The following is an 18,518-nucleotide window of genomic DNA, read 5'->3' as shown; positions in this document are numbered from 1 at the left end:
TTAACTCTTTGCCTATTATATTTGGTGTCTATATTTCCTCCAGTTTGACGTACCTTTTAGTTTTGATTTTTTGACAAATAAGTTAAAATTTTTACGTAGTCAAATCTATTGATCTTTTCTTTAGCGGTTATATTCCTGTACCTTTTTTTTTTGTTTTGAGGAAGATTAGCCCTGAGCTAACATCTGCTCCCATTTTCCTCTACTTTATATGTGGGATGCCGGCCACAGCATGGCTTGATAAATGGTGCCTAGGTCCACACTAGGGATCTGAACTGATGAACTGGGGGCTTCCGAAGCAGAGTGTGAAAACTGAGTGCTCAAACTTAACTGTTATGCTTCCAGACCGGCCCCTCCTATAGCTTTTATATTTAAAAAGCCTTTCCCATCCAGACATCACATAACTATTTACCTATATTTTCTTCTAAGTATTTTTTAGTTGTTTAATTGAAATTCTTATCTCCCTAATGCAACTGAATTTATATCAGTGAATGAAGTGCTGAAGCAAGTGTCTAAGTGGATTTTTCCTCAAAGAACTTCCTGATTTCTCAGCCCCTTTTGTGGAATGGCTCATCCTTTACTCACTGGATTTTTAAAAACATTATTTAGTGTATCTTAGGTTCATATTCAATAGGAGGATCTGTGTCTGTGGCATTCATTTTGCTTCCCAGATCTGAGCATCCATTCTCGGGCCTGAGATATTCTTTTGACTCAGACATTTCAGTGTACTGAATGTGTTCTATAGAATCTCCAACATTTCCCTCTTCCATAGCCAAGGAGCTTCTGGTGGGCACAAGGTGTGGACACCTACAAGTGTCATAAAGGGAGCTATTTGCTAGCCACTATTCTCAGACATCTCAACCCTGGTCGTTTTCTTGTAAGATTAATAGAACAACCTGCTTTACAGGACAGCTCTTCCATACCAGAATGCATGTTCTCTCTCACACACACACACACACAAGCATAGTGCTATCTTGTTGCTTATCACCCCCTCTGCCTGTCACTCTTTATCAATTGAAGAGCCAAAGTAGGGAGAAGGTGAGAAGAGAGATTGCTTGTGCATATGCAACTGTCAAAAATCTAAATATAGATCATACGAGTGACTGAAAATCATCTCCACAAATCCCATCTTCCCCCAGTGTATTTTCTCATATCTGCATCTCTAATCTGCTCTTGGCTGTGCTTCACTTCTGTTTCCTTTCACTTTTCTACCTTTCTGATGACCCCCTCCCAGCAGGAATATGTAGAACTTTTCAAAGGGTCATAGCACTGTTCACAAATATCCTGATTTTTATTCCTTCATATACATGGCAGGATTGAACTCAGGAGTGTTCTGGTGACATGCTTCAGCCAATGAAACAAAAGCAGAAGTTTAAAGAATTAGCATGCTATTTAGCATAGAGCCTGGCAACATTCCAAATGTTTGGTTGCCCCATCAGCTTAGGTCCCCACGTGAGGATGATTTAGAGTAGAGCCCCCAGATAGCAATAAGGAACATGTCATGCAAGTGAGAAATAGATCTTTGTTGTTTGAAGCCACTGAGATTTGGAGGATGTCACTACAGCATAACCTAGTCTAATCTGACGGGTACGTAGTACAAAGACTATTTTCAAAACTGAAGAATGGGACATATGCTTTGTGACTCACGTGGGTGTATCTATATCTGGCACATCTTATCTTTATCATCTCCCAAGAAACTGGATGGGGTGGAATGATCCAGGAAAATGGAGGATGACTTCCTTCCCCATCCAATTGGTGGAGCTGCGGAGAGCTCCCAGCTCAACAGTGACATGATAACAGAAACAAGTATTTTAAACGAGAATTGTCCTTGTGCCTTGGGTACAAAATACCACTGGTGCTTTTCTTAGTTTAGCTGGCTAGGTAGCAAATCATAGCCTTGTTTCCCCTGGCTCAACTCCCAGTTCATTGTTTATGATACACTCTTGGGGTCACTATACCAAAATGTAAAGAATAGTTCATGTCTTGGTTTCCAACGATCTTGCAGTTTTGTGCACTTCTGCAGCAGGTATTCTGTGAAAGCAGAAAAAGAAATAAAGAAATTCCAAGCAGATGCTTAGTCAATGATAAGCGCCAGCATTTCTACATCTTATCTCAGGTCGAAAGCAAGGATCAGCATGTTTAATTTTGGCTTCAACTGGGCCTTTGTGATGTGAGAGTCTTTTCCATTCTGCTCCTGTGTGTGCAATGTTACAGCCAATAACCTTATTAGGTAAATTCCTCAGCTCAGCTGGTTGAATGGGTGGTCACTTCTTATTTTAATCAGTTATTTCAAGGGTTTTCCATGATCTGGATTTGAAAAGATTTGACTGTGCCTCATTGATCCTGGAGATTATATTATTTTTTTCCAGTAATTTTGAGCTCATAATGGTTTATAACATTGTGTAATTTTTGGTTTACATTATTATTTATCAATTTCTAAATAGACTTCATCATGCTCACCACCAGCAGGCTAATTTTTGTCTGTCACTATACATATGTGCCTCTTTATCCCTTTTGCCCACCCCTGATGCCTTCCCTTCTGGTAATCACTAATCTGTTCTCTTTATCCATGTATTTGTTATCTTTCACATATGAGTGAAATCATGCAGTATTTGTCTTTCTCTGTCTGGTTTATTTTGCTTAACATCATACACTCAAGGTCCATCCATGTTGTTTCAAATGGGATGATTTTGTCTTTTTTATGGCTGAGTAGTATTCCAGTGTATATTTATACCACATCTTCTTTATCCATTCAGCACCTGGGTTGCTTCCACTTCTTGGCTATTGTGAATAATGCTGCAATGAACATAGGGGTGCATAAATCTCTTTGGATCATTGATTTGAAGTTCTCTGGATAAATACCCAGTAGTGGGATAGCTGGATAGTATGGTATTTCTACTTTTAATTTTTTGAGACATCTCCATCCTGTTTTCCATAGTGGCTGCACCAGTTTGTATTCCCACCAGCAGTATATGAGGGTTTCTTTTTCTACATACCCTCTCCAAAATTTGTTGTTTTTTGTCTAGGTGATTATAGCCATTCTGTCTAGTGTAAGGTGATATCTCATTGAAGTTTTGATTTGCATTTTCCTAGTAATTAGTGATGTTGAATATCATTTCATGTGTCTGTTGGCCATCTGTATATCTTCCTTGGAAAAATGTCTGTTCATATCCTCTGCCCGTTTTTTGATTGGGTTGTTTGTTTGTGTTTGTTGTTGAGTTGTATGAGTTCTTTACATATTTTGGAGATCAACCTCTTGTTGGATAAATGTTTGCAAATATTTTCTCCCAGTTGGTGGGTTGTCTTTTTGTTTTGTTCATGGTTTCTGTTGCTTTGCAGAAGATTTTTAATCTGATGTAGTCCCATTTGTTAACTTATTCTTTTGTTTCCCTTGCCCAAATAGACATAGTATTTGAAAAGATGCTGCTAAGACCAATGTCAAATAGTGTACTGCCTATATTTTCTTCTAGGAGTTTTATGGTTTCAGGTCTTACATTCAAGTCTTTAACCCTTTTTGAGTTAATTTTTGTGTATGGTGCAAGATAATGGTCCACTTTCATTCTTTTGCATATGGCTGTCTAGTTTTCCAAATACCATTTACTGAAGAGACTTTCCTTTCTCCATTGTATGTTCTCGACTTGTTTGTCAAAGATTAACTGTCCATAGATCTGTAGTTTTGTTTCTAGGCTTTCAATTCTGTTCCACTGATCCGTGTGTCTGTTTTTGTATGAGTACCATGCTGTTTTGATTACTGTAGCTTTATGGTATATTTTGAACTCAGAGATTGTGATGCCTCCAGCTTTGTGATCAAGCGGGATTTATTCCAGGGATACAAGGATGGTTCAACATCTGCAAATCAATCATTGTGATATACCACGTTAATAAAATGAGGAATAAGAATCACATGATCATCTCAACAGATGCAGAGAAATCATTTGACAAGATCCAACATCCATTAATGATAAAAATTCTCAATAAAATGGGTATAGAAGTAACGTATCTTAACATAATAAAGGCCATATATGACAAACCCACAGCCACCATCATACTCAATGGTGAAAATCTGAAAGCCATCCCTCTGAGAACAGAACAAGACAAGGGTGCCCACTCTTGCCACTTCTATTCAAGATAGTAGTGGAGGTTTTGGCCAGAGCAATTAGGGAAGAAAAAGAAATAGAAGGAATCCACATTGGAAAGGAAGAAGAGAAACTCTTAACTGTTTGCAGATGACATGATTCTATATACAGAAAACCCTAAAGAATATATCAGAAAACTGTTAGAAATAATCAGCAGCTACAGCAAAGTTGCAGGGTGCAAAATCAATTTTAAACAGTCAGTTGCATTTCTGTACACTAACAATGAACTAGCAGAAAGAGAAATCAAGAATAAAATCCCATTTACAATCACAACAAAAAGAATAAAATATCCAGGAATAAACTTAACCAAAGAGGTGAAAGACCTATACACTGAAAACTATGAGACATTTTTGAAAGAAATTGAAGAAGACAAAGAAACGGAAAGATATTACATGCTCATGGGTTGGAAGAATTAACATACTTAAAATGTCCATACTACCTAAAGCAATGTACTGATTCAGTGCAATCCCAATCAGAATCCCAATGACATTCTTCACAGAAATAGAACAAAGAATCCTAAAATTTATATGGAACAACAAAAGACCCCTAATAGTTAAAGCAATCCTGAGAAAAAAGAGTAGAGATTATATTCTAATGCTTTTGGCCATGTTTTGTCATCACCCCTGTCATGGCTGTGGGTAAACTTCAATGATGGGCACTAACTGGGTGGAAAGTCAATGCAAATTAGTTACCAGACTGAATTTGAGTCAGTTTTTAAAGAAATGTATTTTAAATGCAAACAGCAACTCAAACAAGTCTCATGAAGTTCTGACAGAAGACTTCCAAATGGAAGTCCTGCTGAGCTGCTGTATTGAGCAGATAAAGCTCATTTATAATTAGCATCCTTATTTGCATACAAACACTTGATGGGCTAGAGTCTTTAACAATGATTTGCTCTCTTACAGAGTTTAAATGTGCTCCTGCAATCACATTCAGCCTAATCAGCTGCTTGGCAGAACCTCTTTTCATCGGCCACTCTGAACTCCGGTCTAACCTACACTGAAATATAACAAAGACTGAATTAGTGTACTCCAAAGAAATAAAATGTTATTGAATGTAACTGGGTGTTTTTGAAATATTAACTGAATTTTTTTAATCTCCTCATTGCCCCAATTCATCCTAGAGGACAGAGGGAGAGGAGAAATCTCAAATTGATTAAGAAGTTTCTGTCACCTCTGGATGGGTTGTTTGAAATACAAATAGAAATTGAACTGTAGAAAATTTAGAAGATAATATTTCATATGCATCTTTGGATGTGGACTGAAATCCGGTCCTACAGTTATGACCCCATTGCATAATTCTAGAAGCCATCCAGATAGAATTCAGTGCAAATGGTGTCCCATGGAGCTGAGCAATCAGAGCTATACAGCTTTTGGAATGAGATATTGTACTTGCCTGTGGCTATTGATGCGAGAACATGTGTTGCTCTTCCTTTTTTATTTGACAAGATTACATTCATTCTTCAAGACTCAGATCAAATGTCATTTCTTCCCAGACTTCCTTATTCTCACTGTTGGTATCAGTCATGGTTTCAGCAGGAAACAGGTACACTCAAATTGGGTAATTTGAGGAGAGTTCATAAAGGGGCAATTTACAAAGGTATGGGCAGGGTATATGGAAGCTACAAGGAAAAGACTGCAGGATTCTGGAGCTTGTAACATCAGGGCCTGAAATGGCAGGGGAATAGTGTGGTCACTAGGACCTGGTCACAGTAGCTATATGGGGGTAACCACAAAATAGCAACTGAGAACTTTATAGCCAACACTCAACGACTCAATAGGGAAGAAGCCTGGTAGGCAAATTTCCCAACCTGACTCTGCTTTCTACCTTCACTATCCTTTCATAACCCTTGTTAGCTGAACCTAGCTGGAAGTCAGTGGGCAAGGGAACAAATTACTCCAAAACTTAGTAGCTTAAAACCGTGAACACTATCTTACAGTCTCTGTGGAGCAGGAATTCAGAGGCTCAGCTGGATTCTGGCTCAGGGGCTCTCATGAGGCTGCACTGAAGAAGTCACCTGAGGCTGTGGTCATCTGAAGGCTGGGAAATTTGCTGCCAAGTTCATTCACTCACATGGCTGTTGGTTGGAGGCCTCAGTTCCTCCTCAGGTGAGCCTCTCCATAAGGTAACCCAAGTGTCCTCATGACATTGCAGCTTGCTTCCCCCCAAAGCACATGATCCAAGAGAGAAAGAGAGTAGAGGAGAAGCTGCATGTCTTTTATGACCCAGCATTGAAAGTCACATACCATCACTTCTGACATAGATCAACTCAAATTCAAAGCAGGAGAGAGTCATGCAGGAACACAAACACCAGGGGACGGAGATCATCAAGGGCCATCTTGAAGGCTGGCTACCACAACCAGCCTACCTAGAGGGTACAGAAAGGCTGAAAGTAGATATCAAGAGGAAAATGGAAGATAAGCAGCACATCTCCCAAGTAGCAATACTTCCTCTTTCCAAAGATCACATAACAAATAACCCACACCCTAACCACAGCACTAATTATATTGTTTTTAAATTTTTTGTTTATACGTCTGTCTGTCTACTGGAATGTAACCCCCTTGAGAAGAGGGACTGTGTCTTATTCTTCCTTATGTCTTTAGAGTCTGGGGCTCACAGTGGATGCCCCCACATGTTTGAAGTTTTTGCAGATAAAATCTACTAGCAGTCTCTGGATTGTCTACAGTCAGTGATGTGTGTTTTTGACAGCCTCCCACTCTCACCTGCCTCTCCTTCAACTTTCTCCTTCAACTTTCTCCTCCCATTCCACCTTTCCTGCAGTTGCCCAGTGCTGCCAAAATACCTTTGTGTCAATTAAGAAACTGAGCTACTATAGTAATGCATATATAAGTTGTTGGTGACTGATAAATCCTGGGATATTTGCACATAACTATCTTTTTCAAATTATAAAAAGGAAAGGTGATCTGAAGTGTTAGCAGTCCATTGCTAATTAACGCCCACAGCACTCCTGTGAATTCTCTGTTAACTACTAGCTCAAGCTCTACCCACCTTTGGTGTTACTTGGCTCCTCCCCACTTGTACCTCAAGGACTTCTTTATGTGAAACTGTCTCCTAAAGGAGAAGGGCTGTGGCATCCACGGAGTAGAAAGAAGTTTCTTGAGCACATAGTCCAGCCCTTAAAATCCTTGGACTATAAATATTTTACAAAAGCAAGCCAAGTAAATCGAATGCCCCCAGGAAGAGAACTCCAATGGTAGACTTTGAGGTTCTGGCATGGTAAAGCTACACGGAGAGATCCTTGTGGACAAGGATCTGGTACATGACCTGGTGTGTGACCACTTGTGCATATGGCCAGAACCACATGAGATGTATCTATCACAAGTTTGTGCTTACTGGGTGTGCTGGCCTGTCTCTGCCACCACTACTACCCTTGTCTAAGATGTCCTCGACAGAGGAGAAGCTGGGAAAACACAGTTCTCAGAATCTCCTTCCCCCGAATGGTCCTAGGGTAGAGTTTGCTAAAGAGGGCCAAGCACGTGAGACGCCGGAGGCAGTTGTAGGCAGAGGTAAGATCCATAGAAACTTTGTGGCAAGCTTGAGAACAGTGGTTCTCAGACTGTAGCTGCATCAGAAGCAGCCCGAAGGCTTATTAAAGCACAGCTTGCTGGGCCCCACCCCCTGATTCACTGATTCACTAGGTCTGGGGTGTGGCCTCCAAATTTGCATTTCCAATAATTTCCTGGGTCACGTGGACTCTGCTGGTGCCCACACCACACTTCAAAGAACCACAGCTTTAGAGACATAACTGTTTCAATGCTTTCCTTCCCCTGAATTAAGACTCGTCACGTGGAATACACAGTGTGGCGTCTGTTTTCCTGGGTAACTCACCCGATGTACTGGGCATGAGCGGAAGGGAGAGCTTTCCAGGTGCTGCAGGTTAGAGCAGGAAATTAAGCAGGCCAGCGTGTGCTTCCAGGACCCACATGGCTTCAAGGTCAAAGGCAAGGCCCATGCAGCCATGCTGGTCTTCAGCTTTCAGTGGGAAGGAATACTTGGACACTTTTGACCCTTTGCTCAGTGCCACCACCCAGCTCTGTGGGACATGCCAGGGCAGGATGAAACCTCCAAGTATCAGCCCCAAAGGCAGCCTGGGAGATGCCCAGAATCACAGCTGATCGTGGGTCACCATGATGGTGGAGACATGTATGACTAGTGGCAAGTGGCTGTGGGAGTGTGAGGAGGATAACTGCGAGCAGCTGTGCTAACGAAGAGGAACAAAGTTGCTTCTTTTAAGTAAAGGCACTGGACTTGGGGTGAGGTTAACAGCTGGAGACTCAAGCCTATAGGCCATCTCAAGAGCCACTGCCATGGCAAGCAGAGGGATGTGAGTGCCCCATGGAAGGGGCTGCTGGCCTCACAGAGGTCTTTTGGGCCACATCTGGCAGAAATGATTTTCAGAAAAACCAATGTTCGTATGTTGCTTTACTTGGGTCTTCACACATATTGTCTTGGGGAGTCGTTATGATCTTCTTCAACCTGGAGGTGGCCTTTTCTGGAAAAGAAAGACGTATTTTACAAATAAAGAAACAGATTCAGAGGCTAAGGGATGTGACCAAGATCACAGAGCCAGTTAGTGGGAGAGCCGGGGCCACAACCTAGCCCCCTAACTCTGAATTCCGAATAACACGAGGGTGCCTCCAGCCCCCTCTGGGAACCTGGGCTCTGGGACTGAAGAAGGGATTCTGTTTAGAAATTGGGGGGAGTGCCTCTTCTACTCCCAACCTTGGAAAGTGTATGTCCCTCCTGCTGAACTACACAGGTTATCTCTTTTTTTTTTTTGAATTTTAAATTTTGAAATAATTGTAGATTTACTGGAAGTTGCAAACATAGGACACAGAGGTCCCACGTACCCTTCACCCAGTTTCCCCGAGTTGGTCCTATCTTACATAACTATAGTACAAGATCAAAACCTGTGCAGATGATCCTTTTAAGCAGCAGTTTCTCACGTAAAAGTCCTCCAAACCTTAAAGTTCAGGCATTAAGGACGTCTGATCATTGCTATCATTTTCATTATCAATCAATTTGGTGAGTCCCCTTAATGTTTTAGAACAACAGAAGACATGAGATGCCTTTGCTGGGGAGGAACATTCCAGAGTCTCTCTGGCAGAGCAACCCCCAAGAATTGTATCAAGGTCTTCCTTCCTCACAACTGTCTTGTGACAGCTGGGCCTTTTGGAGACATTTAACTAAAAGACAAATTCTCAGAAGGTTAGTGGATAGAGCAAGCTTGGCAGACCTTTCTGGAAATGTCTACGTAGTAGGGAGAAAAGGGTTTGGAGCCAGTAAGATCTGAATCTGAATCCTTATAATCAGTCATGTACCAATTATTGACATTTTTTCTAGTATTGTCTTAAAATGTTAAATAAAATTATAAATTTAACGTTTTTAAGTACACCTGTTTCATTGGAGTTTATAAACTCCTAAATCATGGTGTTTTGTACCTTTTTGCATTTGCCACTGTGGTTTGATGATTAGATCTGGAAACACTGACAGGGTTGTTGAAACACAGGTAGGCTGGCTTCAAAACACTGAAATTCAATGACTATGCAAGGCATAATCTGCCAATTTGTAGTTATTAAAAAACGAAACTCACTGCTAAGCAAAAGCAGGTGTGTCACCTTAGAAGTGGAGCGTGAATGTTAATTTGGATTTTGGTAATCAGTGCTCTATTGTCCATCTCTAAACCATCTACTTATGCTGTAGATTTGAATACTAAGAACCCACAACATGAATATGTTTAAAAGTCTCAGTTGCTCCACGCGTGGTGGGTTTCAGAGCCCTCCAAGAATTACCTAATGCCCCTAAGATAAGCCCAGCTTTCGCAGTTACTATGTGCTAGATGAAAGAGTCAAAAACAACTATACCAACCTTGGAAAAATGTGCTGTTTTTTTTCCTAAAAGGGAAAAATGACCTATTTCCAGTGCTCCAAATAAAGATCGGAATTGCTGAGTACCGACGCTGTAGGTGTTTGTTGAAAGGATGGGAGCTATACAGCCGTGAACCTTGAGTGTATGCAGGCAGCCCTCTTTGTTCCATTTATATTATATCATAAGAAAGACTGTGTCACAATGCTGTGTATGGACACAACAGTGCCAGCTGGGAGGAGGTTATGCAATGAATAAATAGGTTATAGTGAAGTCAGATGTTTCCATCTGCACAAAACTATTAATGTTTGGGTTTTTCAGTGACCTTCAGGCCTTTACACAGGGCTTTGGGGTTCAGCAAGCACACTGACAACACCTGTGAGTCTGCAGACAGAAACTGTAGGCACAACTCTTCAATCACAATTAATGTCAATACTGGGTACGATTTCTTGACGGCATTTATTATAACCAGCTTCTGTGGCTATGGCTGCTATTTTCCCTGCCTTTTTTCTTTGTTCCAAAAGAACCTTCTCAGCAGGGCTAGAGTTAGTACACGTATGTGTCGGCACCCTCGGGTTGCATGCTGTTGTGTGGGTGCTGGCTTTCTTTGTGTTGGTAATTACTTGATTGTCAACCAGCAATATGATTCCCAACATAAAAAAAAATTATTTGTAGAAAGAAGTAATCATGATATTGAGGTCTCAGATTCTTATCCTTTCAATGTTAATGATCCCTAAACAATTTCAAAAGGGACTGCTTTGCTGTTTATAAAAATAATGATGCTGAGTATGGATTATGATTCTCCTATGTGCAACTCAGAAGCCCTTCAGACATACATGTGCAATGATCCCTGTAAGATCTTCATGAAACAGGTTTACTGCCCAAAAGAATTTAGTGCTTTCCAAGTGACTTTCAGGATAACCTTAGTGACTTGGGATTTTCTTTGTTCATTTGTTTGAGGGTAAGAAGGAGCGTTTATAGCCCACCTGGCTCTTGACAGTCAGACCTGGATCTCGACACACAAAGATTTCGTCCTCTTTGCTTAGTGGGATCATTGTGACTTTCGAGAAGTGAAGCGCCTTGACCTCAGTGTTTTCAATGGGCATGGTCTTCTTGCCAAGTTTGGCTAAGCAGTGGCTATTGCCTCTGATATACCCTGAAAACACCATCACAGTCAGCTCAGCCCATTAGCAGCCTAGCCTCACCGGACTTGTAGGGTGGTGCCTGGACTGCTGTGAAGACAACAGCTCCATTGTGCTCACTACTGCTGAGTTGTACTGCACCAGAAGCAAAGCTAGGTTTCATTTTCCTGCCCCTCTGCAAAGCATTATTCTATCTACATGCCTTCAGCATCCAGAGAATAGTATAAAATGGACTCCGATTTTCCTTGGACTCGGAACACTTTGCTTTCGTATAGCCCTTGAATTCTTGGAACAGAAGCATGAAGAACTTGCTATTCTTTTAGGGTCTTCTGACTATGTGGCACCCCAGAAGTTATCTCCAAATGTTTTTCAAGATGTCGGGCAGAGGTGTCTGGTCTCCAGTTCCTGTGTGTCCTCTCTTTGTTAAGGTGGCCATCAACTACATCTTGCTGATGACCTGGGTATTCACCACACAGTGGTGACTGGAAAAGACTTAAAGAGGCTGGTGTATAATTTGGCATCTTTTAGGGACCTTCCTTCTTTTTGTCGTGTCATTTGTAGAGCCTTCAGTGAACGAAGACTCACCTTTTACTTTTGTTTGTTACATACTCATTTGCCAGAACACCTGGCAGAATTGAGTCTGTTATACATCTTTTGTTGTAATCAAAAGGATCCCAGAACAAAGTCCCCCCTTTAGGTTCTGGACATGTGAACAATAGGCATTGTGTCCTCAGTCCCCTCCTGGGCATCAACAAGAAATCACTGGTAAAGATCACATGACATCATGTGTGGCAGCTCAACGGGCTTCATGGCGTCGAGGGGAACTTAGGGTTTTGTTTTGTTTGACTGTTTTTTGTGTTTCAGCTTGTGTGTTCATTGGAAATTCAGAGATGAGCCATTTGTGGAATAGGGATCTAAAAAACTTCTCGCTAGATCACATATCTATTTTGGGGACTGCCGGGCTCCAGGTTGCCTGGTCCTTGTCTCAGGCCTTCCCCTAGAACTACACGCATATAGTCCCAGTTAATGTGGAACATCGCGGGTGCCTGTTGTGAAGATGGGTTCCTGCTGGGACTCTCCTTGTTCTGCCAAGTGAGTTCCACCTGAATTTGATGCAAATTCTACAATGTCACAAAGTTTAGGTTATAATATAGGCTTTACTGGAAAAGTGAAAACCCAAAGAGACCAAGGGTCCTTAAGAGAAGAGAAAGCACCAGTCATCTCCTGATTGTCTCATCATCCCAGAGATGTACGGGGCCAGGGCACTGGTAGACCCTCAGTATGGGCCTTCATTCCAGTGGTCAGACCCCACCACTCCATGGGTCTCCTTTTTCACAGGGCATTTAAGAGAAAGTACCCATGCCAGTGGGGAATACACGGGTTGCTTGGCTGCAGGAAGTCTGTATTTGGGCTGCCAACTATAGGTAGGAATTGGCTGGGAACATTAGCTGCCCAGCACATAGAGACCTTGGGGCCTATAGGACGTTCTCTATCTTCTCTCTAGAGGGAGGAAATTACTGGTGCCGTGGGAAGCTAAGCTTGGCTGCAGCTCCTTCTGCTGGTTCCAGCTAACTTGTAGTCCAGGCCATCCAGAGAGAGCTCTTCAGGTTACATTCAGACACTTCTGCTTGTTGCCCCACCACGCGAAACGGTCATAGTTTAACAACCTAGAGCAGGACAGGAAGACAAGAATTACTGTGGCCCCAGTTAATTTGATCTGTTTAGTTTTATGCCATTTTGTCCATAAATTGAGCAGAAAAGGGACAATAAAGGAAAGAAAAACTGTCATGTACCCTAGGACTTGTAATCACCTGGAACACTATGTAATAATTTTAGGTCACTGGTTCTGCAAGCATTCGCTGAGCAACAGCCACGGATCTGACACTCTGCAACAAAGTCCCTGACCTTACACAGTCCTGCGTACCCCAGGACTATAATAAATATTCATGACTGATGATGGATGATGTTAAATTCCATGGGTTGAATCTCGGGGGAGATTTGGTAGGAGAAAAAAGATAGAAATACTGCATTAGGTGCAACTATTTCCTCTTCAAGGTGTAGCTTGGAAATTGCTTGTATTCACATAGTGGGAAAATCTGAACGTTGGTAACAGCCAACAATCAGTGGTGTGCGGGAGCTGGCTTGTACCAGCCCGTGAGAGCCAATGGTTAAATTTTCAGGAATTTTGACAGCTGGTTGTTAAACATACCCACTACAAAAAATTAAATGATATTAATTTACAATGAAATAAATTATACTAAAAACAAAGACAATAATACTTAAAATTCATCACTTCCTAAATATTTTAGTACATTTGACTTTTCTCTGTGCTCTTGAGGTTATTTATATCTATTGCCTCTGTATGGTAGAAATGCTATATAAAGGTGAGCCACTGTGCATTTCTTCCCCGCTCACTGGTGGCTTGAAATTGGCCATTGTGCAGTCTTTACATGGTGGAAATCAGTAGACATTGTAAGTTAAGGCTTGATTTACTGCCAAAGCTGGAAAAATTTCAGTTTAATGAATATAATTAATACAAGGGTGAGAAATGGTTTAACACAAAATCACATATCAGATTTAATGACAATACGTTTATTGGGAAAAGAGTTACTGCATTGGGAACTAGCTCCGTTTGTCAGTCATCGTTAAATTGCAATTATAGATTGGCTCCGGATGCAAGGGTTTGGCAAAAATCAATGAAAGCCTTCCCTGGGAATAAATTGGCTAGAAATTTACAATAAGGAGTATTATTATTTATAAATTGTATGCTACATATCCATTATTAAGATCTATAATAAACACATATGTACACAGTTTTCTTTTTTGAAGACCAGTTTATTGTACATGTATTTACCTTACATTTGCTACAACATCACTGACTATAAGCCAAAATTATTATTGAAGGTGCTCGTAGGAGACGCGCTGTTAATAAAGTTGGTTTCCTCTGATTGGATGGAGGATAGGAGATAGTCACTGCCAGCATCATAGAAACAGCCACTCCTCGCCCTGCTTCTCCAGGTCCTCCCTGTTCGGCAGCCTCCAGAGCTTCTTCTGCCTGCTGCTCAGGCTGTGTAGACCAAAAAAGCCTTTCTTTTGGTTGTGACAACAAAGTGGGATTAAAACACTTTCTTTGAGGTGCGAACGATTGTGAAAATCCTTTGAGGTCGTCATAGTCTTTCATTTCTTATAAGTATGCTGTATCAGTTGGCTAGGGCTGCTGTAACAAAGAACTCCGAACTGGATGGCTTAAGCAACAGAGATTTATTGTCTCACAGTTCTGGAGGGCAGAAGTCTGAGATCGAAGCGTCAGCAGGGCTGCTTCCTTTAGAGAGCTGGGAGGGCGAATCTGTTCCATGCCTCTTTCCTAGCTTCTGGTGGTTTGCTGGCAACCTTTGGTGTTCCTTGCCATCATCCCGATCTCTGCTTCACTCTTTACGTGGAGTTCTCCCTGTGCTCATGTCTGTCTTTGTGTCCAAATTTCCCCTTTGTATAAGGACACAAGGCACATTGGGTTAGTGCCCACCCAAATGGCCTCATCTTAACTTGATCACATGCAATATGGACCTATTTCCAGATAAGGTCACAATCACAGGTACTGGGGGTCAGGACTTCAACATGTTTTTTGGGTGACACAATTCGACCCATAACATATGCTCACAATACAATGAAAACTGAGTGGAGCCCAAGTGACAGTAAACTGGCACCTGGAGACATAAGGTGCAGTTTGGTGAAATTACAATCCTTTTATCGCTGAAGATCACACATGGCACAGAGGCTGCCGGTGATCCCCTAAATCCCAGTCTTGCCTCTGCCCATAAAAGTAGCATTTTTACCTGGGCCCCGGTGGCCAGAATAAAGATTACATTTCTAAGCCCTGCTTGCAGCTAAGTGTAGTCATGTGACTTAGTTCTGACCAGTGAGATGTAAGTGGAAATGTCATGTGACAGTTCCTGGGAACGTTTTTTAGGGGACAGCTGGGAGGTGTGGTTTGCCTCCTTCCCACTAACCTGATTGTTCTGCTTGGAATAAGGCTGTGATGGCTGGTGCGCCATCTTGGATGATGCGGATGAAGGCCATACCCTGGGAATGATGAGAAGGAAGCCTAAAGGAACTTGGGTCCCTGAGGGACCTGCGGAAAGGCGCTGCCACACCACATGATGGCCCACATCTCCACTTTGACATGAAAGAGAAATCACCTTCCCTCTGGATTAAGCCCCTTTGTTTTGGGCCTTTCTCACTTTCCGCTGAACCTATAACAGACACAGCATAACACATTTGAATCTGACCTACTTCACCAAGGATATTCCGGGCTCTCCCTTCATTACAATGATGAACCTACTTGTCTCCCTCTTTACGTCTTAAGGGAGAACATAGTTTAAAGCAGTGATTCTCAACCAGAGCAATTTTGCTGCCTTCCCCTTCCCTGGATAGTTGACAATATCTAGAGACATATTTGATCGTCACAACTGGGGGATGAATGGTATTTCTTTCATCTAGGGGGTAGAGGCCAGGATGCTGCTAAACATCCCATAATGCACAGAACACATCCCCACGACAAAGAATGATCTGTCCCAAAATGTCAGTAGTGCCAAAATTAAAACCTGGTTTAAAGGAAAGAGCACAGGTTTGGGGACCAGACTGACATGGGTTCAACCCCCAGCTCTGTTAATTATCAATTATGTGACCTTGGTTACATGACCCTCTATAGCATCACAGTCAGGTTACTAATATCTACTGGTTAGGGCCGTTTGTAAGGACAAGAGCATCATTATTGCTGGCACATGTCAGGCACTGAATAAATGGTAGTTCTCGTTCATCCAAAGGATTTTCTGGACATTTCTTGCACACTGAGGACAGGGAAGCCTTGCCTGCAGTTTCGACACTCAGGAAAATAAACAACCACAAAAACAATGGCATAATCATGTCCATCTCCCCTGGCTTTGTCTGTGGAGGCCCCTGTCTTTTATTTCCCTCTGCAGCCTCAGGTCTTCGACATCCCAGTTTGCACAGGCACTCCAGCCCCTCCAACTGCACACACGCTCCCCTCTGCCTGAAGCCCCCTCCTTACCCACCCTGTCTTTATTGCGGATCAACTCCTACTCACCCTCGAGGCTCAGCGCCAGAGAAGGCGTCCTGGAGGCGTTTCTGCGGCTGCAGAGGGAGCGGGATGCCTCTTCTTGGAGCCTCCCCGGTCCTCTCTACTTAGTTCTGTGTCTTAATTTCTCCGAGTCCATTTTCTCAGCTGTTAGAGACAGAAAGTGCTTGCCATGGAGTGACTTGCAGGGCAAACTTACAGAGTAACTGTGGAACGAACCTAAGTGTGACAGTGGTTGTGAAAGTACAATGGACACTGTAAAGCACCCGAAACCCTGTTCTGTAATTGTTGGTTTAGTTTCCTGTTGTCCGTTGGACTATGCATGTTTCTGGCAAGTGCAGGCTCTGGCTTGTACTTCCGCATTCCCAGCACCAGGAGCTTTGTTTTAAAGAGGTCCACTTAGTTAGAATTTTCCATCTGTTACCCCTTCCCTTCCTTCGGCCACACCTCTCTGACTCACCTCAAACAAATTCACAGGGCCTCTATGTCTTACTAATCTGCCTTCTAAATGCTTTTCTTACCTGTGCCCTCCTCCCCTTCCTGTCATTCACCTGAGTTCATTCTCTCCCTGTTCGGCCAGAGCTATCAGGATGGCACTTAACATTGGTTAACTCTGCCCTGGGCCTCTCTCCAATCCAACCAGGCTGCTGGAGTCATCTTTTTAAAATCCTATTTGATTATTTTCTTCCTCATTTAAAACCTTTCAAAACCCCCCCATTTCCTACAAGAGAAAATCCAGCCTGCTTAGGATGGACCACTGGGCTCTCTACGACCTGGCCTCACTTCCCTAAACCCCGTCTCCCACACGTGCTTGTATGATGCGCTTTGTGCTTGAGGATGCTGAAGTGGCAAACTGTCCCAAGTCGCAGTACCATGGATGGACTGCTTCAGGAGACACCATTTGTCTTCCTGAAGTGTCCTTCCCTTCCTCTTTCTGGTAAACCCCTTTTCATCTTTTGAGACCCAGTATGAGTTTCCACTTCTGTGAAATCTTAGATCCACCCAAGCAGAGTTGGTCACTCTCTTCTTTGGAGATCAAATGACTTTAGAACCCCGTCCTGGGGCAGCTTCATTGTGTAGGATCGAAATGATTTGTTTGAATGTTTCTCTCACCAACTAGACTGACTGGCCCAGCTTTATTCACTTTGGCAAACTAATTGTTTCATATGGTGCCCAGGGTCTGGGGGTCCAGAATAAATCCTGACTGAATCAATATGAATCTTTTAATTCATTAAAAAAAAGACCTTTAAACTTTGTGGTCTAGTTGCGTCATAAACTCACTAGTTAACATTTAGATAACAGGGGTTATCTACCATGTGTCAGTCTTCACAGCAAACCCTAAAGCCACTATTTCTCCCATTTTACAGACAAGCCAACTGAGGCATAGATGAGTTAAATTGCCAAATAATACGTACTTAGTGCTTATTATGTGAACATTGAACTCAAATCTGTTTGACTGTAAGCCTGTGCTCTTAATCACCACCCTGCCCCCCGCCACTGCAGTATCTGAAGATAAAAGCGTTATCGGGAGGAAAAGATTTTTGAGGGATAAAAGTGATCACAGTGTAAGCATTTATTTGATTAATTTATCCCTCAGGGCTTAATTTGTAATATAGACAAAATTTATTCCTTTCAAAAAAGAAATACTCGTCTGGCAAAGCCAACTTTTGACAAAATCAAGAGGAAAGTAAACGTACTTCAGAAGCTTTAATCAAAGGCACAGATGTGGCGCCTCTGGGAACCATGACTCCACGTTGCCAGCAGAGCTTGAGGTCCCCCCATGCGGTCTGGGTTTGCCCTGCCTCAGGTGACTGGGGCACAAGGGGCCTTTTCATTTCCTATCGTGACAGGAATCAAAAGCTCTCTGAGTCACGACAAGCCCACCGTCACCATTGTTATACTTAGGTCTCCATAGCAGGTCTATAAGGAGAGAAGGCAGACATTTTATCCCCATTTCACAGACTAGAAAATGGAGGCCCAGAAAAGTTATGCGAAGCTATGTTCCTATCCTCCCCTATTTTGGCATCTACTTTAATTCTTAACCGTAAGAGAGTATTTTCTTTCAAGACAGATTCCCAAAGTTTTAGCAAGAATTTGAGAGCCAAGTATGAGAGGAGCTGGTCCCTCTGCTTTAGAAGGGAAATGTGCCCGGTCTATTTTGGTTTGACATTCTAGAGCTGGCCCGTTTCCTCCGCACTGGCTCTGCTGCAGCCGGGGCCCCAGCTTTTAGCATGCTGGTCCGTGGCTCTGCCTTCAGACCCA

The 18,518-nt window shown here is 42.4% G+C and overlaps 1 long non-coding RNA gene across 2 annotated transcripts; it reads right to left on the bottom strand.

The window, feature by feature from the left end:
• Positions 1–1,271: 1,271 nt before the first annotated feature.
• On the bottom strand, positions 1,272–16,551 carry LOC123289719 (uncharacterized). Of its 2 annotated transcripts, none has more exons than XR_011506636.1 (4): positions 16,266–16,483; positions 7,983–8,646; positions 5,529–6,501; positions 1,272–3,846 (listed from the first exon to the last, which is right to left on the bottom strand). It is a non-coding gene; the product is annotated as an uncharacterized lncRNA (long non-coding RNA). The 2 variants fall into 2 exon arrangements; XR_011506635.1 differs by having other exon boundaries at positions 2,477–3,846; positions 6,380–6,501; positions 16,266–16,551.
• Positions 16,552–18,518: the final 1,967 nt, after the last annotated feature.

This window comes from Equus asinus, chromosome 11 (assembly GCF_041296235.1).
Source record: "Equus asinus isolate D_3611 breed Donkey chromosome 11, EquAss-T2T_v2, whole genome shotgun sequence".
Lineage (NCBI taxonomy): Eukaryota > Metazoa > Chordata > Mammalia > Perissodactyla > Equidae > Equus > Equus asinus.
The sequence above is the reverse complement of the archived record's forward strand: the minus strand, read 5'-3'. Positions and strand labels throughout refer to the sequence as shown.